The following is a 24191-nucleotide window of genomic DNA, read 5'->3' as shown; positions in this document are numbered from 1 at the left end:
CCGAGAAGGTTTTGCATTCGCAGCTACGAATGGATTTGATGATTAATTTAATTCTAAAACTTCGTGCAGATCCAGCTGTAATCTGGAGCCCTCCGTGGTTATTCATTAGTTATTCATATGTGTATGCACTTTGCTTTATACAGGGCAAATGAAAATATTCTGCTGGGAAATCGATAACCACTTATGTATATTTAGATTAGGACAAAAACATAGTGCCTGTTAAAGAACCAAGAGAAGCAAAGGCGCATGGGCTGTTCTGAAAGTAGTTGGACTCATTTGAAAGAAAGTATTCATGAGAATATTACAAACGACTAGAATTTTTCATCTACACACTACTGCCAACGAGTTTTCCAGTTTTCGTGCGCCTCCAGGAACGCTTGGACTGGAATGCTGTTTGACTCCCTTGTTGAACGTCGCTTTTATTCTCGGGAGTAGAACAAAATTTGGCGGGACCAAGTCCAAATTGTCGAGGACATTATTCACATGATGGAAAAGATCCTGGCAGATCGCTTTCCGGTTGGCCTCTGACAACACTGAGCTTCAACTTCGCGGGCACTTTCCTCATGGCTAACTTCGTTACAGCGTTTGAGACTTTAGTGCAGGTCAAAGTGACATGACAGCGCTTGATTTCGCTTACGCAAATTTTCGTTGTTGTAAAACACTTTTCAAATCGTCTAGAGATTTGTAAGTTTTTTGATGTAGTCTGGGTTTTGTGTGGATACTTAAAATGGCAGTATTATTTCCAAAAGTTGAAGTTATCAGATCGATGTCAATTGGTCGATTCAAAGTGTAGATCAGGTAGAGTATCGATCCAAGGACACTGTCGTGAGGGGCACCAGTGTTGATGTTGTACTCACGAGACGTGTGGCCTTTTTATTTTACCCTGAGAAAAGATTCCAAAATTCCATAAAACTGTACTGCAAGCAGGGTCTTTATTTTCAAAATCATTGTCAAAGGCTTGTCCTACATCTTGAAAGACCGATGAGCAATACTTTCTATTCTTCAGCGCACTCCTTACCTCAGAGACGATCCTGTGAACTTGTTTGATTGAACCATGCTTCTATTCAAAACCAAAGTGGTACCAAGGAATTACTTTGTTTTCTACTAGATGTGGTGATATTTTTAAAAGTAGTAATTTTTCGAATACGTTCGAGAGGATGCGTAGCAGACTTATAGGTGTGTATGATGCAACCTGCGTTTGGTTCCCACATTTAGGAATCACTGTAGCTTCTGAAACCTTCCAAGCCTTGGTGCAATGGTGGGACGTACAATTTTGTTGAAAATGTGAATCACGTGACTGATTGAGTTATCTGGAAGTTCCGTAAGCATATTTTTCCGTAATTAGGTCATGTCCTGGAGCTTTCTCAGGTCCACTTATTCTCTAAAGGCTTAAGCAACTTGTTTGGATAAGAAGCTGTCCTTCAGTATAGACATGGACTTTTTGGAAGACTTGACTCCATCTTCGGCAAATAGGGGGTACAAATACTTTTTGCAGGTGTTTTGCTAATGCCGCCCCTTTTTCGGCATAACTTTTTGCCCAGCTGCCGCCTGCCGTTCTAACTTTCTTGTAGCATTCCACAGGGAAAAATTAGTTGATGCAGTAGGCGGTAAACCTCGTTAAATTTGGAGATCTGGATGCCTGCCATTGTTTTCTCAGGTTCCGTTTTAACTGCACCAGCTGGGATGTGGGGTACAGAGTAGTTTGGCCATGGTCATTATTTTGTTAAATTTCGGTAGAGCTTTGCCTAATTCACCTCTGGTTTCCAAGGGAGTGCCGATTTGAAGATTAGTGCTTATATACCTACAGAAATTCAACCAGTCCGTTGAGTTGGTTCTTAATATACTACTTGCATCGCTTGTTATAGAAAGCACGCTCGCAAGTATTATAATGACGGGCGAGTGGTCTGAAAACAGCTCAGAGCACGGCTCGTTCATTATCCATTCACGCTTCATATTTTTAATAACACTAAAGTGAATTAGATCTAGGAATTTTCATAGATCCGATGGCCAATAAGTGAACTGTCCAGATGAGACGATGTCAAGTCCAGTGTCTCGGGCTAGCACATCCCACAACTGTCTTCCCTTGGGGGTGATTAGTCTGGATCCTCAATGAGTGCGGTTAGCTCGCTGGCCTACTCCAGTTGTCGGATTGAAGTTGCCTGGAAGTAAGCGGTAATCTGCTAGAAGATAATTCTCAATGTGGAATATTATAAGTAATCTTTTCCTGATGTTTAGTGTCGTAGAAGCAATACCCATCAATTTGCAAAATATTTTTATGAGTTTGGTGCGTTTCTGATATGAGCATTATTTCGATTTCTTTTTCAAAGAGAGAGTGTCGTATTGCGAGTTTATGCTGGTTGACGCCTTTTGCATTCCAGTGACACATTTTAAGCTGGTTGCACAATGTTTTGCATTGATGCCATAAACTGGTTCATCGTTTGGGTTAGTGTAAATAGAAGCCCTTCCAGATTTTGGTTGGGGCGCGTGTATTTTCTTGGCATTGGGGTGTGGATTTCAAAACAGTAGCATAGCTAATACATTGTTGAGGTATGTTTCTAGAGCCTGCAACCGTAGATGTACTGGCAGGAGTTGTATTTTTTTCGCCGTGTTGAATTTGCTGTTTCGGTTGCGATTTCTGCTTGATTTTCGCATAGGCTAGGCAGCCACTCTAGTTAATCCTGTGTGGTGCACCATAATTGCTACAGTTTTTATAGTTAACACCATAGTAAGCTTCTTTTTGTCGTGGCTTGTGCTACGCTGAACATTTTAAGTTTTCGCAGTACCGAGAGCCATGCTGTACAAGATCATGTTTCCCCCATTGTATGTCCAGGAAGGCTGTTGCCAAGGTCACCTTAGCGCTCAGATCACACATCATGATCACAATGCCACCTTTATTAAATTTCCCTGGACCCCATTGAACAGCTTATAGAAAGTCTCATTTTCCTATGTATCGGAAGTTTCCTTTGGTGCGTAACTCTGTGCCTCTGAATCGTTCCTCATTCTGGATCATATTTCCAGGCAATTTTTTGTGGAACAATCTTTTAAAACAAATTTAGAAGAGAAGGAGACGCGTTACATTTCTTGTCTGCTCACTAAGAGATCCTTTCAATTATGATGATAATATTTACGAAGTCTGTTTCCGTTTTAGATTAAGTTGGTAGCTCTAAGCCATCTAGAGCAGTTTTCGTATCCAATGTAGCTACATACACTCCAAATTGACTCATATAACATTTTTAACTAATATATGTTACTATGTTTATCATCACTATGTATCTATTTATCAATTAACCTAAACTTACTTACACCTATAAACTGCTATAAAATCCGTGATAAAGCACTGCAATTATCTCAAGCAGTCAAGATTGAAAAATGAAAGCGTTCTTTTAAAAGAGTCTCCAGTTATTGCACACACCATTCTCCCTAATATCGCCTGTCAAATATTAGTCAATCAGTCAGCAATCAGTCAGCAAGACACCAAAACGGAATCCCTAGAATTTCCAGTGGTTTCCCGTCAATAAATGAGCCCGTGATTGACCAAATGCTAGACAGTTCCTGCAGGCAGTTCACGTAAAGTGGTTTGTTTGTAATGTCATAACAACACCCCGAACAATGTGACAATCGAAATACATATTTGTTTGTAAGATGAATACTGACGACGAGAAGAAGGAACAAGTTGTTGTGAAAAGAAAACCAGGTGGATACCTCAATTGCTGGAAAGGGAAAGTATATTTTCCGTCACATTCTAGTAAAAAGTAAATCAGAGTTTTAAAGATATATGTCTATAGATATATCTATTTCTATGAAAAAGATGTTATATAAGCTCAGCCTGTTAAAAGTTTGAATATAGTAATAAAAGTCTTGAAACCTGAACCCATTGCTTAATACGGGGAAAGTGAAGGCAGCAGCCTGTGCTGATTTTAAGTGATCGATCGTTTTCATCTATTTTCAATTGCTGATGACTAATATCCTCGTAGTGACTTGATTGATTGATTATTCGTATAATAAATGCGAATAGATTTCTAGCAGGAGCAGGTGCTTGGCTGTCATAGTTGTTATGTCAATTCTCAAGCAATTTTGTCTTTATTTGCTCCCATATAAATGGCAATTATTCTAGAAAGTTTAAGTATTCATGCTTACATTAGGCCGATTTATTCTATTGCGACAAGTTCATACAACGTAGGCAACAATATCTTTTTCGACTTAATCTTTTCATGGCGGGAATTAGAATCATTGATTGATGTCTTAATTAGAATACTCAGAAAATGGAGCTCAATTTAACTCGTCTTCACCATCCTATTCAGAATTCTAATCAAGCCCTTTACTGTATAATAGCAAAAGGGCCAGTTTCTTCTCTGCTCTGCGATATCCAATATTCTTAATATAACATAGCGTTAAGTCGATTCCACGTCCTCGTATTAAATTTATGTAGAAGTATTTTATTAGCCTCCTTTTGCTCTCGGACCACTTCTTCGTTGTTCACCCCGTTCAACTCGCATCTCGTTTAGATAATGTGCTCTTATTCTTAGCGTTGTGTTTGCTCGATATAATCTTCGGCTTCTTATAAACGTTGGCCTTGAAGAGATGATTTATGCACGATAGGTGTCGTTTTCATAAGCATTAATTTTAGCTTATCGTGAAAGGTACCTCGGAGCAAATCCAAGTGAAACTCAAAGCATTTTCTCCAAGAGCTAATTAATTAAGAAGTCTTCTCTGTTCTTCTGTTGTAATCGGACGTGAGCTTGAATTATAATTATGGCCTTTTCACGAATCTACTTCAGTTTATTGGAGGAAAAAGGAATGCTAAAGAGAATTCCTTATCTAATCTACCAAAACTTGAGTATGTGAATGCTGATAAGGATATAATTTTATAAAGTGATCATCTCATAAAATAATTTGGTAGAGCAATACGTATTGCACTTTAAATCAGTCTACTCTATGTCGTCTGACTCCTAAGAATGCCTTCAAAGTTGAAAATATGAATGTTTTGGGCTAGTAAATATGCTAGTTGTATATTTTTAATGTTTAATAATTTTTAAATGTATTGACGGCTCCGTCAGAGCCCTTTGTCAAGATCTTTTGGTTCCTTGTTCCACTCCGCGACCGCTCCTCCTGTTGCTCATGCAAAATTCACTGAGCTTATTTCTCAATCTTTTAAATCATGATTATTCTCCTCAACCGATCAGTCTACACATACACACACAACTGTTCTTGCATCATCCTTTACTTCACTCTGAAGCTGCGTAGGCTAAATGAAAAAAGCTTCAGAAGGACCCGTTGTGTTTCATGTCCCCGTCACACGAGGGAATACTTGAGACTGAGAGGAAGGAAGGTCGAGACCAATAACTGCGAATCCAGTGATAAATCTTTCGACTTGGGACGGTGGACGAGGTAGGATCAACTCGCTGGAAGACGGATGTGAACCATTTTGACCTTGAGTTGGAATTCGGTGGGTAATAGGGTTTCCCGGCTTTTTGTCACGTTTTCTCGGTCCCGCGGTTTTGTTGATGTTCGTAGAAATAAAATTGACAGGCCGTGCGACGTGCTCCATTTAGGTAAAATCTTGGAGGAAGTTGAAGTCCAGAGCGGCCAGGGTTGCATCTTGTAATCGTTATTATTTCCCGTTGTGATGGCAGACGTTTATCATGCTGCTTTCTCCGGAGGATGTGGAGGAGTTCAATGAACTATTATCAATTTGTATATTCAAAAAACGTTGTTGCAGCCGTATCATCGGATACGTTGGTTGGATAGTTTACACATTAAGGAGGCGCGGAAATTCCATTGCTGGCTTTGCAGCATATTTTATATAGAACAAAATAAGTAATTTCCATTTTTGAAAAAAGTTGCCATAAAGTAACCAATTTCATATTTTCCGTTTTCGTCAATTTTCAGGCGAGGAAAAACGTTCTCAAAGTAATTTTTCTGATTTACGGTAGATTTTTCGGACAAAAGAGAGCCCAAATCAATTTTCTTAGTTTATTGTTGACTTGTTGTGTTGTTAGGAAACAATTGCCGGAGAAGCTGAAGCCCTTTATCGTTGAAATGGTATCTAAAAGCACTAGTCGGAAAATAGTTACTAAGGAATTGAAGATCTCGACGTCTGATTACGCAACACGAACCTCGTTGCAAGAAAGAAAGGTAGCAAACATCTGAGGAAATCAATTGAGGCTCAGGACCGCATGTTTGTCCGTATTGTGTGAAAAGATCCCTTCGTAGGGTCGTCACGTCGTAGATTACGCCGACAATTCGTGCAAGTTAGGAGTCCCGGCAGGTGCGGTTAGAAATATTTTGCATTGGCCAATAGAATTTGTTTTTTAAGGTTTTGTGTGAAACCTTATTACAATCGGTTTACTGTCTTTCTGTCCGTCAAACGCATTTTTCTCGGAGACGGTTATAGCGATCGACACGAAATTTGGTGGAAAAGTGAAAATTGTGAACGCTCGCGCATACAGTGAGTTACATCTTTCTACGTTGAATTTAAGGGGATCCCATACGCATGTATGGAGGAGGGTGGAAATTCTTTTTTCACCAAATATAGTCATATGGGATATTAAATGAAAAGTCTTGATTGGTACTTTCCGAAGCGGGGCACAGTTTTGACATTAGCTGGAAAGGGGGGGAATGCGGGGTTCGAAAGTGATCATTTTTTAACGGTCCCATTCTCAGAAACTACCCAACGGAAAAATCTGAAAAAAAACCGGAGGCTGCCACTATATGGTGCCTAGGCTCTGAAATCCTCCAGACCGATATCTTTTCAAAGAAAGTTAATAATAGTATATACCTTGGTTTTTATTAATTGACTGCAAACCCCCCTTACGTCCATCCTAGAATCATAAAATTGCAGTAATGTAGGTTATATTATAGAGAATGATTCTGGTGGAAATCTCACTGTCACTAACAAAGTTATAACAGATCAAATTTGCCGTTTCTGTGCAAATTTAAGACTTTGAATGTCATTATCAGGCGAAAGTGGATCATCATCAACGGCGCAACAACTGGTATCCGGGCTAGGCCTGCCTTAGGCAGGGTCTACCTCGTCTTCTTTTTCTACCATAGATACTGCCCTTATAGACTTTCCGGGCTGGATCATCCCCATCCATATGGATTAAGTGACCCGATCATCGTAACCTATTGAGCCGGATTTTATCCACAACCCGACGGTCATCGTATCATAGATTTTTTCATTGTGTAGGCTACGGAATCCTCCATCCTCATGTAGCGAGCCAAAAATTATTTGGAGGATTCTTCTCTCGAACGCGACAAGAGTTCGCAATTCTTCTAGCTAAGAACCCAAGTCTCCGGGGAATACATGAGGACTGGCAAGATCATTGTCTTGTACACTAAGAGCTTTGATCCTATGGTGAGACGTTTCAAGCGGAACAGTTTTTGTAAGCTGAAATAGGCTCTGTTGGCTGACAACAACCATGCGCGGATTTCATTATCGTAGCTATTATCGGTTGTGATTTTCGACCCTAGCTAGGAGGAATTATCAACGGTCTCAAAGTTGTATTCTCTTATCCTTATTCTTCCTTTTTGACGAGTGCGGTTTGATGTTGTTGGTTGGTTGATTTTCGATGCTGACGTTGCCACCATATATTTTGTCTTGCCTTCATTGATGTGCAGCCCAAGATCTCGCGCCGATTACCGCCTGCTCGATCTGGATGAAGGCAGTTTGTATGTCTCGGGTGGTTCTTCCCATGATGTCGATAGTCAGTAGTTGGGTGGACTTAAAGAGGATCGTACCTCTTGCATTTACCTCAGCATCACGGATCACTTTCTCGAGGGCCAGGTTAAAGAGGACGCATGATAGGGCATCCCTTGTCATAGACCGTTGTTGATGTCAAATGGCCTTGAAAGTGATGCTGCTGCTTTTATCTGGCCTCGCACATTGGTCAGGGTCAGCCTAGTTAGTCTTATCAATTTCGTCGGGATACCGAATTCTTTCATGGCCTTGTACAGTTTTACCCCGGCTGTGCTATCATAGACGGCTTTAAGGTCGATGAATAGATAGTGCAACTATTGTCCATATTCCAACAGTTTTTCCATCGCTTGCCGCAGAAAGAAAATCTGATCTGTTGCTGATTTGTCTGAAGTGAAGCCTCTTTGGTATGGGCGAATATGGATATTCTCACATAATATATGTATATATTACGTGCTAGGTTCTAATGGGACAAATGCACATTCAAATGGCTTTATGAAAGAAATACCCAAAACCTTTCATATCTGAAGTGTGTTGCTTACGGTTTCCCGACTATCTTATTTATGTTACATTATGTTGTTGGATATCTAGGTGTAAAGAGTCGTTCGTTCGGACCCACCCGAAAGCCATTAGCATCGGTAAAAACTGTTGCGCAAGATTATAATTCACGAAAGGGTGCATTGAATGGCGTGTCAAAGGCTAGACTGCCGTATCTTATGGTTCGGCCAATCAAAATGTATGCTCTTTTCAACAGAACTGATTCGTCATATTCGGCTACCTTTTGAGAAACAAATACCAAATACCCAGTGCTGGTGGTCAAATATGAAGGCCGGTCCATGATGGTTCGGTCCATTTTTCCACGTGTTGTAGTTATTCTAATATTTAAGGTCATAGGTTTAATTACTGCTGGCAAATACTGTAGTTTATTACCAGGATCTCCGTTACTTCATTCCCGCGACTAATTGGGCAATGATTGGATTTTTATGCAGTACAATAATCTGTAGCGTTCGACTTTAATGACGAAAAGTTGGCTGGCCAACACACACGTAACCGTTTTTGCATGCGCTAAACAAACCCCTAACTTTAATCACAGCCAATATTTCTGGGAAATCGTTTACAGAAAGATTAGGGAACGCAATTTCATAAAAACAACTGGCTTATACACCGCCAATAATTCAGAGTGGGCGAAAATTCCAATGGACCTGATTTTCTGGTTTGCTAGTCCATGCTTTAGCGCTGTAGTGCAATTGTTACTGTGAAACGAAAACGAAGTAGATGAGTTAAAACAGTAAAATGCCTAAGGATTTATCTGGACATGAGACTAACTTGGAAAATTGTTATATTAAAAAAAATGAAAAATGAATAAGGGGCCTTTGGAAATCTATGCCGACTTATGCACAAGAAATCCCGAAATCCCCGTCCCAATTGGCTATATGGATCAGCAATCTATTATATAACAAGTCGGGGTACCGGAAGCTGGGCGCTTTGGGTTCACAAGGTTAAAAACCGCTGCTAATTAAATGGACACATGTCTATTATATTGGTTGCTACCAGCAGGCTTTATTACCACATATATATACACACACATGTCTACCTCGAGTAATTGACTTTGATATACAGATAACTAAAAAAAGCCAAAAAAATAAAAATGTCCCCCCACGCCTGCTGAACCAACACCAACAGCTCTACTACCAAACCCTATCTCCACCTCCACGTGGTGATCGCTGGGAGTTCTTTTTTTATGAAAAACTGCAGACGGAGAAGGACGAAGGCGAGTCTCCCACGCCTAAAAACGGACCAAATGTACCAACTGGTCCTCCACGTTGGGGGTTGGGTAGGGCTGACAACTCTACACGGAAAACCGATGTTACGAAGCCACGAAAGGACCCTCCGACAAGATGAATCTTACAGCGACGAACCCAACAACGACAATGGATTAACGATTTGCGCATTTTCTCATGGAACGTGCGCTCCCTGTACAGACTGAATGCTGTTGAGCAGCTAGCTGATACCCGGTCCCAATATAGGGCTGATGTAACAGCGTTACAATAGATGTGATGGACAGGGACCGGTTTCCTGGCGAGTTTGTGTTAAAAATCCGCCTCAACAGGTTGCTATGGGTGGGTCACTTAATCTGTATGGATGAAGGCGATTCAGCCCGGAAAGTCCACAAGGGCAATATCTATGGTAGAAAAAGAAGACGAGGCGGATCTTGCCTCAGATGGAGCGATGATGTAAAACAGGACACTAGACAGCTTTTAGGGATATCAAATTGGTGGCACACGTTGTGGAACCGTTCCTTATTAAGGCAGGCCTAGACCAAATACCGGTTGTTACGCCAATAATTATGATGATGATTATCTAAAAAATACAAACCAAAGTAAAATTGGATTAGTTGAAATGATCTGAATGACCAAATACTGGTTGTGACATTCCGGGCATGAATGAGGAACATCTAAATAGAATAGCGTTATGCACCGCACTTACTTAGCAAAGCACTCAAAAGGGAAGTAAGTTGTTCCCAAAATAAGTACTTATTTGCATTAAGTTTTAAAAAGGAGAAGCCATGTTTTTAAGTTCTATTATCCTTCTATATTCTATCCTTTGTAAGTTCTACATAGAAAGTAGTAACTACACTGTATGCGTGGGCCACCAAAGCTGGTGTGAGACAGACAGACAGATAGCAATAATAATAATAATCGTTGGCGCAACAATCCATGTTGGATCAGGGCCTTGAAGTGTGTTAGAGCACTTCAAGACCGTAACGGTATACTAGGAGGCAATGTGGTCAGCATAGCGCTCGCCAGAGATTATTACCCTGATTTGACTCAGGTACTCATTCCCAGCTGAGTTGACTGGTATCCGACGTCAAATCACGATACAAATCCCACTCCCACCAGCGAGATTTGAACCGCGACCTTCCGTACGACAGCCTTGCGCTCTAACCACTCAGCTATCCGGACAACAGACAGCAATGATATCCCAAATGTTGGTTCATATTCGTGGCAATTTTTGAGAGAATCATACCTCATAATGACCGGTTTATTACATTTTGAACTGAAATTCCCGCATATCTGAAAAAACGTCATTTTGAGGTAAACGGGTTTGAAACAAAATTGTTTGAAAAGTCACTTTTAAGATATGAAAACTTTTCTCATTCTTAATTACTACCAAAACGCAGTTACATCAAATTCAAACACGCTCGTGGAAAGGATTAACGCCACTTATTTATAACTACCCTATTTACATTGTACTACAAAACTAAGTAAGGACATAAGGCGACTAAATCTTGGTCCCACGAGCCTGAGCCTGTTCCCGGTAAGCGCTCGGTGCCACGTTCATAAAATCTAAAGCAGAAGGAATTTCTTTGAAATAAATTTTTTTGTTTTTTTTTGTTCCTACTTAGCCTTGTAACATTGGTGGTTCCCGAAATATCGGAATTTATAAGATTAATAAATGTTACTAGCGAAAAGAGAATAACTTAATCGCTAGAAACGTCGAAAGATTACACTTAGATAAAGACGAATTTCGTTTTGAAATTTATGCAGAATATTCTCAGATACTTAAGTTAACGATCTGTCTAATAAAAAGAGTCGATTCTGAAAACTTCCTTATGTAGTTTCCCCCCTTAAAAAGGGATAGGAATAAATAGCTACTTCATGGAATTCTAGTACTATATGCTAACTATTCCTGCCAATTATCAGACCAACATCACATTTAGATGCAGTGAATTCCCTAGAAATTAATAAGTTCCAAATTTAGTTAGTCATTTCTGAAATTTTTTTAGATTTTCTGGTTTGGTGGTTTCCGAAAATAAATCCTATCTCACTTAAAATTTGCAATTTTCGACTCCTGCTTGACATCGAAGGGCGAAACTAAGATCTACTCGTGAAATTAATTTTGAGCTATGGTGGCAACCGATTTTCAAGATGCAGTTTCGAGAACAACGCATTTGAAAATTTAAATGTGATTATCAACAGTAAAATTTTAACTCACCATTAATCTGCTATAGCTGGTCCATAGAGAGCAATTTGGGTGTAATCCTGGATCCGAATTTAAATTGGACATTCCACACAGAACTGAGGGTTAAGAATCTCTCCTCAGATGGGAACCCTATGCATTCCCCGCAGAATACGCCACACACAAACCGAACTTCACAGTAAACTTTGATGTGGACTTTCCAACCAGACCAAGGTGAAAGACGCTGGCGTGTTGGAAGACTATGATACTGTATTCTTCACGGACGGTACTAGGTAAATAATGTTTTGGAGACCTTAGGGGGAACTCTAGCCGCAGGGTGAGAGAATTGGTTTCCCTCGTGAATGTTACGCGCTGGTTCTGAAGATGTGGGCCAGCTGGGCGCTGCTGTCTCTTTGCTCTTACCAGATCAGTCACGGTATAAGGAGTTTGTGGCGTCCAAATTACGAACCATGGCGCTAATTGGGCTCCTCGAAGCGACCATTGATACCTCCGTACTTTAACCAATTTGGCTGTTCGTTTAAGTTCTTAAGCGGTTTCCATTAAGACATTCGACAGGAACTGTTATGTTTGTCCAGGAAAAAGCTTCATTTTGAATTTTGCCACTAAATTATTACGTCTTTCCGATGTTTATTTTGTCAAGCGTTCGCTTCAGCTAAATTCTTCATAGATAAATTATAGTCATATTTGCATAAATGGTGAGATTGGACCTATGAAAGTAAAGCTGGGTACCCCCCACTAGCTTTAATTTTTTGATTACTTTCTCCTTCCGATTTTAAGTGCAATATTGACTTCAATTCTTATTGAAGGAATAAATAAATTAGTATGACACTGTACTCAATGAACATGTTTTCTAATAATGAAAAATCATGAATAATACAAATTATCTGTAATTTTCAATTTTTAATTAGATATTAAATGTCTAGACATTCAACTGAAATGACAGTAGTGAAAAAACATTAGCAATTATCTATAATAGTTCAAAACTGCAACAACACGCGAATACATATGGGCAGCAAACTTCTAATTTCAAACGAAACCCATCGCCAAATAGCTTAAATGAATTTATTGCAACCACGCGTGAATGTACATAAATACGGGCAAATTGAATTTCCAATATAGAATAATATATGCGAATTCCCAGTGAAAACAACCAAACAAAGAAGAGAGCAAACAATAATTTAATTCTCGTTTGCAGGAAAAACAACTCTTTCCATTGCATTTATTCAGGAAAACTAATTTTCATCTCTGGTGAGGGCTTTTTGTATTTACGCCTGACGGAGGAAGTGAATCATTTGCTATTTTAATTGCGAAAAGGATGGCTGATCGGTTTCAAAAAATGTACATATGCTAATGTGGGACTGGTACTTCATATAGGTTTATTTGCGTACATATGTAACCTTACATATACATATTTGTATGTTAGCATCTGCTTACTTCTTCCAGGGATGGTATTAATTTTTGTCTTTCGGTTAAGAAATTGAAAATAAAATTCTGAATTATACATTTATATAGTAATTATATATTGCAATTGAGCAAAAACTCCGCCATGCTATTAACATAGTATGCTGGTCCTAAGCCCAGGTAAAGGAGGAGGGTTTGAGGCAACGTACTCTGTACTATCCTCAGTAAAACCAAAAAAAAAAAAAATGCTGAGATCAGGGAAAGAGATAAATAGAGTATAGTTGGAGTTATTCTACTATGCTAAATCCTACCTGATCTCTCTTGACAACAGGTCCCGCGACAGGTCGACCAAGAAAATGCATACAGTGTCGTTACAAACATGATGATCGGATTGAGTTACAAGCCTCGGAGAAGTGCTGGGGCGTCCACCTCGGTCGACGCGGCAGGACGGGCCCCGGTCCTGTCGAGAAATGGGCAAGGGTTCTTGAGGCATGGATGGTGTCAGGACGTAAACAAGTTAGTCCGAACACAACGAACAAAACAAATACGTGTCTGCACGATAAATATTGATACCCTAACTGGAAAGACCGAGGAACTCGCAAGAGCCCTTCGGAAAAGGCGCATTGATATCTGCGCTCTGCAAGAAACCCGATGGTCTGGTGACAAAAGCTGCGACATTGAACGCGAACGCAGTAAAAGGGTCTACAAACTTCTCTATTTTGGTAACCCACGCACTCAATATGGTGTTGGCATTGCCATCTCAGAGGGTTTCCGTGATGCCATTAAAGAAGTCGAACGATTTGATGATTGGCTGATGAAAATCACAATTATATCAGCTGATCGCACTATTCAATTCTTCACCACGTATGCACCACAGACAGGTCGACTTAATGCCGAGAAAGATGCCTTTTGGCAACTTCGCGATGAAAAGACTTGTCACGTGCCTGCTGACGATTATATAATCATTGCCGGCGACCTTAATGTGGGTGAAAAGGCAGACGGTGACAGGTGCAATGGGGGAAAGGGGTTCGTATAATCGATTTTGCGGACACCCATGACCTTGTACTTATGAATACATGGTTCATCAAACGATTGTCTCATCTTCCCACATTGTATAGTGGGAACAGTAATACGCAAATCGACTATATTCTCATAAGACGCCAACATTTTCCCACTGTCACTGATTGCAAAGTCGTTCCCTATGAGACCATCGCACCTCAACATCGGCCGTTGATTGTCGTCCTGCGAATTATCCCATCGATAAAACAGCGTGAGGAACGCACTGGCCCGCCGCGCATTAAATGGTGGCGATTTGGTGAGAAGAAAGAAGAAACGGTCTCACTCATACGATTGCCGACTATTACGAATGTGGAAGAATCATGGAACCAAATAAAAGACACGATCCACAAAGCGGCCTCTGCAGCCCTCGGGGCCACCAAGCCGGGTAAGCGCTACATCAGCCGAGATATTTGGCTTTGGAATGATGATGTTGAAATGAAGGTCCGTGAAAAGAAACGCCTCTACGCACACAGGATATCGAACATTTCTGTTGCGTTAATGACAAGAACGGTACTTTGCTTATCAACCGTTGAGCCGCAACGGATAGATGGCGAGAATACTTCGAGCAGATTTCAACTGAAGAATTTGTTCATTCTCCACTTCCACAATCATTGCCGACATTTGGAGCAATTCCACCAGACAGCGCAACTGGTGCTCAGAGGTGGCGGCAACCCTATCGGCCAAACCAAAACCAAGTGGCCGAGGAGAACCTCCATAGTGGCGGCACCGGGAGACGCTGTAATCACTTTGGTTAGCCGGCCGTGATTCAGTAGGCGAATGCTCCAAAGGCCTAATCAGGGCGATCAGACCCGAGTCTGCACAGGGACTCATCTGAAGTGGCAGATTGGTCACGAAACCTAACCAGGGGTATACTGGTACCATGGGAACCGGGAAAGCCCCTGGACTCACATACTTCGGGTGAACTCCTGTTGTATGTGAGGACAGCTCGGTTATTTGCGGTGGGCCCCCCTAGTGGGAGTTTCATAGTGGTTGTGGTTATGCTCAAGCGAGAAGAGACCTTCGGGCCTCGACGTGGTGTTGCGTATCAACACGGGTGCCGTACTCCATAGTTCGGTAGAGATTTAGGTAATTCTTGCATCCACCAGTATGAATGCTAAGCCATGCACTTGGTATAGACTGGTACCGTTGTTGCTTGTCTCAGCGGGGCTCTGATTGTGGTCACAAAATCAATCCGTGTCTTAAGAGGACCGTAGGATTAAGTCTCATGACAGGTGCCTATGTAAAACACCATGGGTTTCACAGCAAGCGCAACTGAAGTCGAGGAGGCAATAAAACAGATGAAATCGGGGAAAGCAACAGGACCTAACGACATCGCATCTGAGCTCTGGAAAGCGAAGAGCTGGGACCCAACACCGTGGCTCAGTGAATTCTTTAACCGGGTTATCCAGGAAGGAAGAAGCATCGCCCTCTTTACATTGCCTTTCAGGATTTAGAGAAAGCATTTGACCGTGCGCCACACGAACTCATCTGGTATGCTTTACGACAACGCTTAGTGCCAGAGAGAACTCGTGCGCTGGGTTCAATTGCTCTACCACGATCCGAAAAGTAAAGTTCGAAGTATGGCGGGGGTATCAAAACCGCTTCGTGTCTCTGTTGGTGTTCATCAAGGAAGCGCCCTCTCACCACTCCTCTTTATTCTTGTTATGGACACCGTCACACGGGATATCCAACGTCCAGCGCCTTACACACTGCTTTATGCAGATGATGTTTTCCTAGCATGTGATAGCAAAAATGATCTCGAGCAACTTGTTCAAAAATGGAATGATCGCCTCATGCAACACGGTCTCAGATTGAATTCAAACAAAACAGAGTTTTTGACGACCGATCCCCATGAAACAGGCACAATCACTGTCAGTGGTAGTGATTTGCCCAGAACTGAGCGACTTAAATACCTCGGGTCAACGCTATCAGCCAATGGAGAACTGGGTTATGAAATTGCTTCACGCATTAACGCAACCTGGATGAAGTGGCGTTCCACAACTCATATTCTTTGTGATCGACGTATCAACGAACGTCTCAAATCTAAAATTTACCGCAATATCGTCCGTCCTGTCGCTCTCTATGGTTCTGAGTGTTGGTCGACTATAAAAGACAATGAACGGCGTCTTGCGGTAATGGAGACGATAATGCTACGTTGGACTAGTGGCGTCACACGTTTAGATCACATCCGAAATGAGGATATCCGTGATCGTTATGGGGTTGCACCGATCGTGGAAAAGTTGCGAGAGAGGCGTCTTCGATGGTATGGTCACGCAATTCGTGCCAACGAGAATTCACTTGCCAAGATTGGTCTGAACATTGAAGTCGATGGTAAACGACCAAAAGGCAGACCAAAACAACGTTGGCTTGATACGCTAGATGGGGATTTAAAAGCCTCGAGATTGGAGCCAGATCAAGCATTCGATAGAGCCAAATGGCGAAGCCGATCACGACGAGCCGACTCCGCTTGTGAATGGGACAAAGGCTGAAGAAAAGGAGATTGCAATTGAGCAAAAATCAAGCAAACCACTCGTTTAAGGGAGCTTTCCTATATGACGATTTCCAAAAGTCAATTCTTCCTCTGATATATATTTTGAAAGCAGAATACGGTGGGACTATATTGCAGAAATTTTCGACCAAAATTCAAAGTATTTACTAAGTCATAGCAGGTAGAAGAGAACGTATCATATTGACGTGCATCCAAAACGAAAACTTCAAATGCCCAACTAAAATTCTTTTCAACCGATCGATTATGTACTTTCGTTAATAGTCTCCTATTTCTTTCATATTCCGGCGTAATTGGCAGGGCAACCTGAACGTGAATGGCGGGCTTCATACATATGGTAACTGTCCATCGTTCCGAAACCATTAATAAGCTTTTGACAGCGTGAACACGAGAAGCTAATAGTTATTATCAAAGCAACATATGACGGCGATGAATCTCACGTGCTGCATCGAGGTAAAACAGAGTTGCATCTTGTCACCGATATTATTTCCTTATCTACGTGTAAAATCGCAGTGTTTTTAGCGATTAAATCTTTTAAAATAATTAAGACTTGCTTCTTCTTTTCGCTAATAACACTTCCGATATTTCGGGAACCACTCAGTGCTACAAGACTTATAGCACTGATGCCAAAAGACTTGAAGCACTGATGAATGGTATTTGCAAGATTAATGAATGTTACTAGCGAACCAACCAAATTGACCACGTGTTGATCGAACGCCGCGCCTTTCAGCCTTGATGAATGTCAGCACATATAGGGTGGCCACTATAGACTCGGATCACTATCTCATTGGCATGGTGTTCAGGGCTTGGAAAAAACACCACATAGACTACCTTCTGGCAACGAGGCATTATCTGATCCATAAAAAGGATAACAAGTCGGGAAACCGGAAGCTCGGCGCTTCAGGCATGAAAAGTTTTATCTGCGTCCTCTGTGAGTGTATTTGAGTGCAGAACTGTCCCTTTTGTACGTACACCATTATGTACATGAATTCAGCATGTTATACTTAGTCACTTCAGTGTGATATTGATATTTAGTTGCAGTAAATTTACACGATAAAGTTAACCTTGAGCCACTGTAACTTTGTTAGTAATAGTATGATTTTGATCAAACTTGGGGACAACATGCTTCCTATTATATTCTATACCACTACAAACCCTTATAACTCTGGGATAAACTTAAGGGAGGTTTTTACTAAATTTTCCCAAAAATATGGTAATATACTGTTATCAACTTAATTTTAGCAGATATCTGGAGAGTATTTTGGGGCCTAGACACCATATAGAGGCAGCTTCATGATTTTTTTCAGATTTTTCGGTTGGGTAGTTTCTGAGAATGGGTCCGTCAAAGAAATCATCACTTTCCTCCCATCCCACTCCCAGCCTTTCCAGCAAATGTTAAAACTAAGATCGGCTTCGAAAAGTACTAATCGAGACCTTTCATTTGATACCCAACATGACTATATTCGTTGAACCCCCCGCCTAAGAGAAAAAAAGGCGGACAGGAAACTCTGAAAACCACCACTAATAGCTCTGAAGGAGGAAAGCTTACAGCAAATGTAGAAAAGTGGACCAGCGTTCCGAAGCCCAAGACAAACGGAAACGATGGATGGACTAAGGTTACCAGCAAAAAAACGAAATGAAAAGCAGAAGTGCGAACTCGTCCAGATGTGATTGTTATCTCCAGTAAGGGCAACCTGTCCTACGCGGAGATCCTCAGAAATGTCAAAGCAGATCCCGATCTAAAAACCTGGACGGAAATGCGAACAGAATCCGAAGAACCCAGAAAGGGGATCTCATGTTTGAGCTGAAAAGATCCAGCGTGGGCAAAACTGAAGGCTTTCGCACTCAGGTGCAAAACTCACTTGGGGAGAATATCGCAGTACGTGCCCAAACACAATGTAAGGATCTCGATGAAGTGACATCGAAAGGAGAAATTTGTACTGCTCTGAAGGAGTAATCCAAGTTGGAAGAGTTTGCCGGGGAGTCTGTTGTGAGTTTACGAAAAGCTTATGGCGGTACTCAAACGGCTACAATAAAAGTACCAGCGGAGGCAGCGAAGAAGTTGTTGGTGGCCGGAAAAGTTCGGATTAGATGGGTTGTCTGCCGTTTAAGAGAACAAACTTCACTAAAGAGGTTTTAAATGCCTCATGTTTGGGCAATCGATGGAGAAGGTATGGGGAGAATGGCCATACTGCCAGGGACCCGAAATGCCTACTGTGCGAAATAAAAGAGGAAAGGAAAGCCGGCATATTCCCGGAAGGAGTAAATGTCCGGTATTTAGGAAGGCACTTACTGCAATGAAAAAATGAGGTTCATTCAAATAAACCTGAATCATTGCAGGGTCGCCCCGGATTTACATGTGCTGACCACGTTCGAATCTGAGATGGTAATCGCCATCATAACTGAACCGAAATCGTCACGGTGGCATATGGGTCACAGATTTGATTGGTGGAGCGGCCATATGGGCTTGCGGTCGACAGGTCATACAATGTACTGCAAGTCAGGCAGTCAGTGGCTTTATGTGGACAAAAATAAGTGGTGTATATGTATACAGCCACCAACTCTGACACTGTCTGAATTCGAGCAAATGTTTGAAAATTTTGTTCTCGACGCAAGCGGACGAATCCAAAGATGATTGCTGGTGATTTCAATGCTTGGACCCTTTAGTGGGGTAGCAGAGAATCAAATGCCAGAGGGCGTAATTTATTAGAAGCTTTTACGCAGGTGGATATAGTTTTGGCTAACGAAGGTGCTGTGAACACCTTCCAGAAAGGAGGGTCAGGTTCGGTTGTAGACCTGATCTTTGTCCTAGTGCTTCATCGAACGCTACACCCACAACGATCTTTGAGATTCTTTGAGACGTGTATCCAGCCACATGGCAAAGAGCTAACATGCCCGAAGCCGAGAAAGATTTCAGGTTGGTCTGCAAAACCTTTGGATGAACAGACCTTCATAGAGGTGTGATTAGACCAACCTGATAAAGTAGGCGCATCTACGGAAAGAGCCGTCCAATGCATCGCCATAGCATATGACGTGTCCATGCCTAGGAGGTGCTCATTCCTCAGTAGAAGACCAAACTACCGGTGGAATACTAAGCCACCGAGCCAGAAGAGGGACTCAGAGGGCGGCAGTTAGAGTCGATCAGGGGCGAAAAGAGTGCGCCTATAAGGCAGCCCGCAAAACCTTCAAGCTCGCTATTCAGTGAAGCAAGAGGAAATGCTATAACACCGACACATTCCAACCACCTCTGAATGTGACGGCAATTCCGCTAGTCACCAGAGACGAGCTGCTGGATATCTGCGGTAGAATAGGAAACAATAAAGCGTCCGATCTGGACGGAGTACCGAATAAGGTCCTTAAACTTGCCGTAAAATCTAGACCGGACATGTTCGCTGAGTTGTTCGAAGCGTGCATGTCCGAGGGGATACTTCCTCTGCCTGGAAGCGGCAGAAGTTGGTACTTCTGCCTAAGCCTAGCAAACCTCCAGATGAACCATCCTCATATAGACCCAAATATCTTTTAGACACTGCGGGGAAAATATTAGAGCGGGTAATCTATAATAGATCACTCCCGATTGTTGAGAGCCCTGCGGCCTTTCAAATCAGTAGTATGGGTTCCGTAAAGCCAGATCAACCATTGATGCCATGAAATTGGTTACTGGCTTGGCTGAAGATGCAATTCTCGGAAAGGGTAGTACCAGCAAATATTGGGTGGTAGTAATCCTGGATGTGAAAAATTAATTCAATTCGGCTAATTGGAATCTAATACGGAAATCCCTAGCGAAGGTTGGTATTCCCGCCTATTTTGTTGCTATCGTGGATAGTTATTTAACTGAAAGGACTGGTATGACACCGATGACGGACCCCAGGAGTACGTTGTTTCCGCGGGCGTTTCGCAGGCCCACTACTGTGAAACATCATGTGCAACAATATACTTAATCTTTCCCTTCCGAGGAAAGACATAGTGGTGGGTTGCGTTGACGACATAGCACTGGTTGTTGTCGCAAAGCGTCTCCAAAATGATGAGTTACACTCAAGCGAGGCAATCAGTGCTGTTAAAGGTTGACTAGAGAGCTCTGGTCTGACATATGCGGAGGAAAAACAGAAACGGCCCTCATCACTAAGCGCCGGAAGAGAAATTACGCCTGTATTAGAATTGGGAATCATATCATCACTTTCAAGCCGACAATCAAATACTTGGGGGTGGTGATAGATAGGAAGCTCAGCTATAAGCAACACGTACAGTACATTTGTGACAAATCATCAACTGCAAGTATGGTCCTGGCAAGGATGATGCCGAACGAGGGAAGGCCACGGCATACCTCTAGACTGCTTATAGCCAGGGTGGTGACCTCAATCATGCTCTATGCAAACTTAGTTTGAAGGGAGGCTTTGCGGATGTCAGAGAACTCTACCAAACTGAGTGCAGTTTATAGGAGGGCAGCCCTGAGGGTATGCTCTGCTTTCAGGACTGTCTCAGATGATGCAGCATTCGTCATCGTGATGCCGATTGATATCTTGGCAGATGAGATGGCGAACATATACAGTGCGAAGCCAACCTCTTCTTGATCGCGAGCGAAGAAGACTGAGAGGGAGAGATCCATAAATAGATGACAGAACCGATGGGAACGCTCGGGAAAGGGTCGGTGGACTCACAGGCTCATTCCTGTCATCAAGGAGTGGTTGGAGAGACTAATTATAATCTCACTCAGTTTCTCACGGGGCATGGAAGATATCTCCAGTACTTCTTCAGGTTTAAATTGGAGACCTCACCCGACTGTCCAAACTGTGATGGACTCCCAGAGGACCCAGAGCATGTATTCTTCCACTGTCCGGGATTTGTGGAAGAGAGGAGGAATCTAAAGGAGACCCTGGGAGAGGTGCTGGTACCAGAAAATCTGGTGCCGAAAATGCTAGCACGTCAAGAGAATTGGAATGCGATCAACTCCATGATCGCACCTATCCAAAATGAGCTGCGAAAAGCAGAGCAGAGGAGAAAAGAACGGTCATGTTCGCCGCGTATAGAAGAAAGGTGGGTAAGCTAGAGTGAGTTGACTCCGCCCCGTGATGAAATACCTTATGGTGGTTCCGCGGGGCAGGGAGGGAGTCGGGGGTTGTTTTAGTGGGTAAAAATCCCGCACGCTGGCGTGTCCAGACCAGTGCCTTTTAAACATTTCCACCTCTCAAAGAAAAAAAAAATGGCGGACAAACGGATAGACTGGCAGACAGACAGTAAACTGAATTTAATAAATCAAAGCAAAAAACTTACACGTTGTTTACACTCCGAGCTTGGCGTCGCGTGTATCTGTTGTTGTTTTGTTTTTTTTTCTGTTTAATTAGGAAATTAATAATCGTTAGCGCAACAATCCATATTGGATCAGGGCCTAATAAGGAAATTGCTTGATTCAAAAAGAAAGAAGAAAATGTATGTATATGGAAATATTACTGAATTAAGGCAAAAAAATATACTGAAAGACTTTTGTTTTTCCTTGCCTAGTTTTCGTTTCAGGGGTCCTCCCAGCGACGCACACGCGAGGGGGAAAACTTCTCGCACACACTGCGACCAGAAACTCCTGGAGACCACAAATGCGATCCCCTATGGACATCGCATACTCTATGGGGAAGGTCTCCCGCAGCTCGAAACTAAAACTTCAGCACAAAGCCACTACACGATTGTTCCCGCGAGAAACTGAGCAAATTCACATAAGCGGCAGCTTCTCTTCGACAGACGTTTTGCCGTTCGTTAATTACGTCCTCTTGGCAGACTATATTTTCAGTGGCTTTTTATCCTGCCGCTTCAGGCCCATGCACAAATTTGCCAAAGCTTAATCAACATCGATACAACATCAAAACTATGCATCGCTATCTCATCGAACTATTTCCCTGATTTTCCGGCTTCGCCTCCACGACAACCATCGCTTTTCTTACCAACTTCCTTTCCGAATGCCAGCGTTTTTCATTTCTCGTCTTATTAAAAAAATCCATTGAGGTCCACCTATTACGAGGATGGAATGCATTACTCAAGTCAGTATATTACTTCTTAGAATTTTTAAAAGGAAACTTACTTTACTTAATACCCGAAGGTGAAATTCGGGAGACGAATAAATCACTTCCAACTCCACTCTACACGGCTCTTGCACAAACAATGAAATTTTTAAATCCCATTGGCCGTTGATCAGCTGTCCACCCAAGAACCGGTACCCATACCGCTACGCTCGTCTTGACCTGTATTAAACTCCGAGAGTTCATGTTGCAGCAACATACGCGGGCGTCTACGGATGCAGCAAATCATTCCCTTCTGTCAAGATCAATTCGCTTGAATGCATTAAATAATGTGCAATCTGTGGCGCAAATTAGGGTAATTGCACATTATGGAATGCATTATTTGAATAAATTAATTCCGAAAAAGGCGAATGATATTCCGCTCCTGTTTCAAAGCCGCGGTAGCTACAATGTTTAACCCATTCCACACGGCGAGCGCACTGACGCGTCATGGAGTCCATTTCGAGACACTGAGAGCGCGCTCGTGCGGATCCCCTCCCTTACTCAGCCACGGAGCGCTCACAAACGCGTCCTCCTTTAGTTTCGTTTAAACGTTTGTAGAGTGAACAGGGTTTGACGAAAGCTTTCAGTTTCATCCCAGTGGTTAGAGAAGTTCTTGGGTGACCTTGTGCCGTTGGCCGTTTTGAAATCCATGCAGCACAATATTTTTTAGAGAAATTTCCGTTTGTGGTAAGTTTTAATAGGCTGTTTATTATTTTACTTTTTTCTATAATATTAATTCGTAATTTATATTAATGTAAAATCTTTGCCGTGAATTTTTTAGGCCATGGTTCGGACCAGACGGACGTTTTCTGATGTTAAATTAATTATCAATGATTTTTTAACTATTTTTACTGCTACTAACTTGGCCTAACAATGCCAATCCCGTAGTAAAAAATTTACCGTCGGATAAGAAAGTCCGAAAAAAAATGCAGTTCCAGAATGAAGCCACCAAAATGGCTGCCGTGTTGAATGGGTTAACCTTAGATAGTAGTTAGATCATTTTCGAAATTACTGAAATTGAGGTTTACTTTGTGTTTATCGATTTTGCTGTCAACAAGAATAATTTCGAATTTATTTACTCATTACTTCGGGTTCGAATTCTGGTTGATCATATATGTTTGCCTTCGTCTTGGTGCTATCCCGCTGCAGTAGACTTGTCATTCGCACATTAGTGGTGTTTTATTTAGGCATTAGTAATGGAAAGTTAACTTTTCGTATATCAATTTCCTCTTCTTCAATCATTTTATTCGTTACTTCAATTCAAGCCTTGAGCAACCATCCTGTGATCTTTTATATCCACTTTCCTATTATTTTCTGACGAAAGCTACCTTTTGAACATTAGCCTAAGTAGAAAAGTTTTCTGCCTTGTACTTAGCTTGGGACTATTAAAACTTTCTTTTTCTCATTTATTTATTTTTTTTCGGCAGAACTGCATGAGACAGCAAAGCGTGATGTACACAGATTTGAAAAAAATTATGAGCACGCTTTATACCAAGCTTTTGTG

General features: G+C 41.9%; 1 protein-coding gene and 1 long non-coding RNA gene across 4 annotated transcripts in view; both read right to left on the bottom strand.

Annotated features, from left to right (window-relative positions):
* The window catches only part of LOC119649088, a 45969-nt gene extending 23156 nt beyond the window's left edge, over positions 1-22813 (bottom strand). Inside the window, exons 1-2 of the long non-coding RNA XR_005249088.1 lie at positions 22708-22813; positions 22571-22637 (exon numbers count right to left, since the gene is read on the bottom strand). This is a non-coding gene — a long non-coding RNA (uncharacterized LOC119649088). The remainder of the gene's footprint in view (positions 1-22570; positions 22638-22707) is intronic.
* Positions 1-24191, bottom strand: part of LOC119649052 (inactive dipeptidyl peptidase 10) — a 589248-nt gene that overhangs the window by 285366 nt on the left and 279691 nt on the right. The gene's annotated exons all lie outside the window — the stretch shown is intronic.

Source organism: Hermetia illucens, chromosome 1, assembly GCF_905115235.1.
Source record: "Hermetia illucens chromosome 1, iHerIll2.2.curated.20191125, whole genome shotgun sequence".
NCBI classification, from domain to species: Eukaryota; Metazoa; Arthropoda; class Insecta; order Diptera; family Stratiomyidae; genus Hermetia; species Hermetia illucens.
The sequence above is the reverse complement of the archived record's forward strand: the minus strand, read 5'-3'. Positions and strand labels throughout refer to the sequence as shown.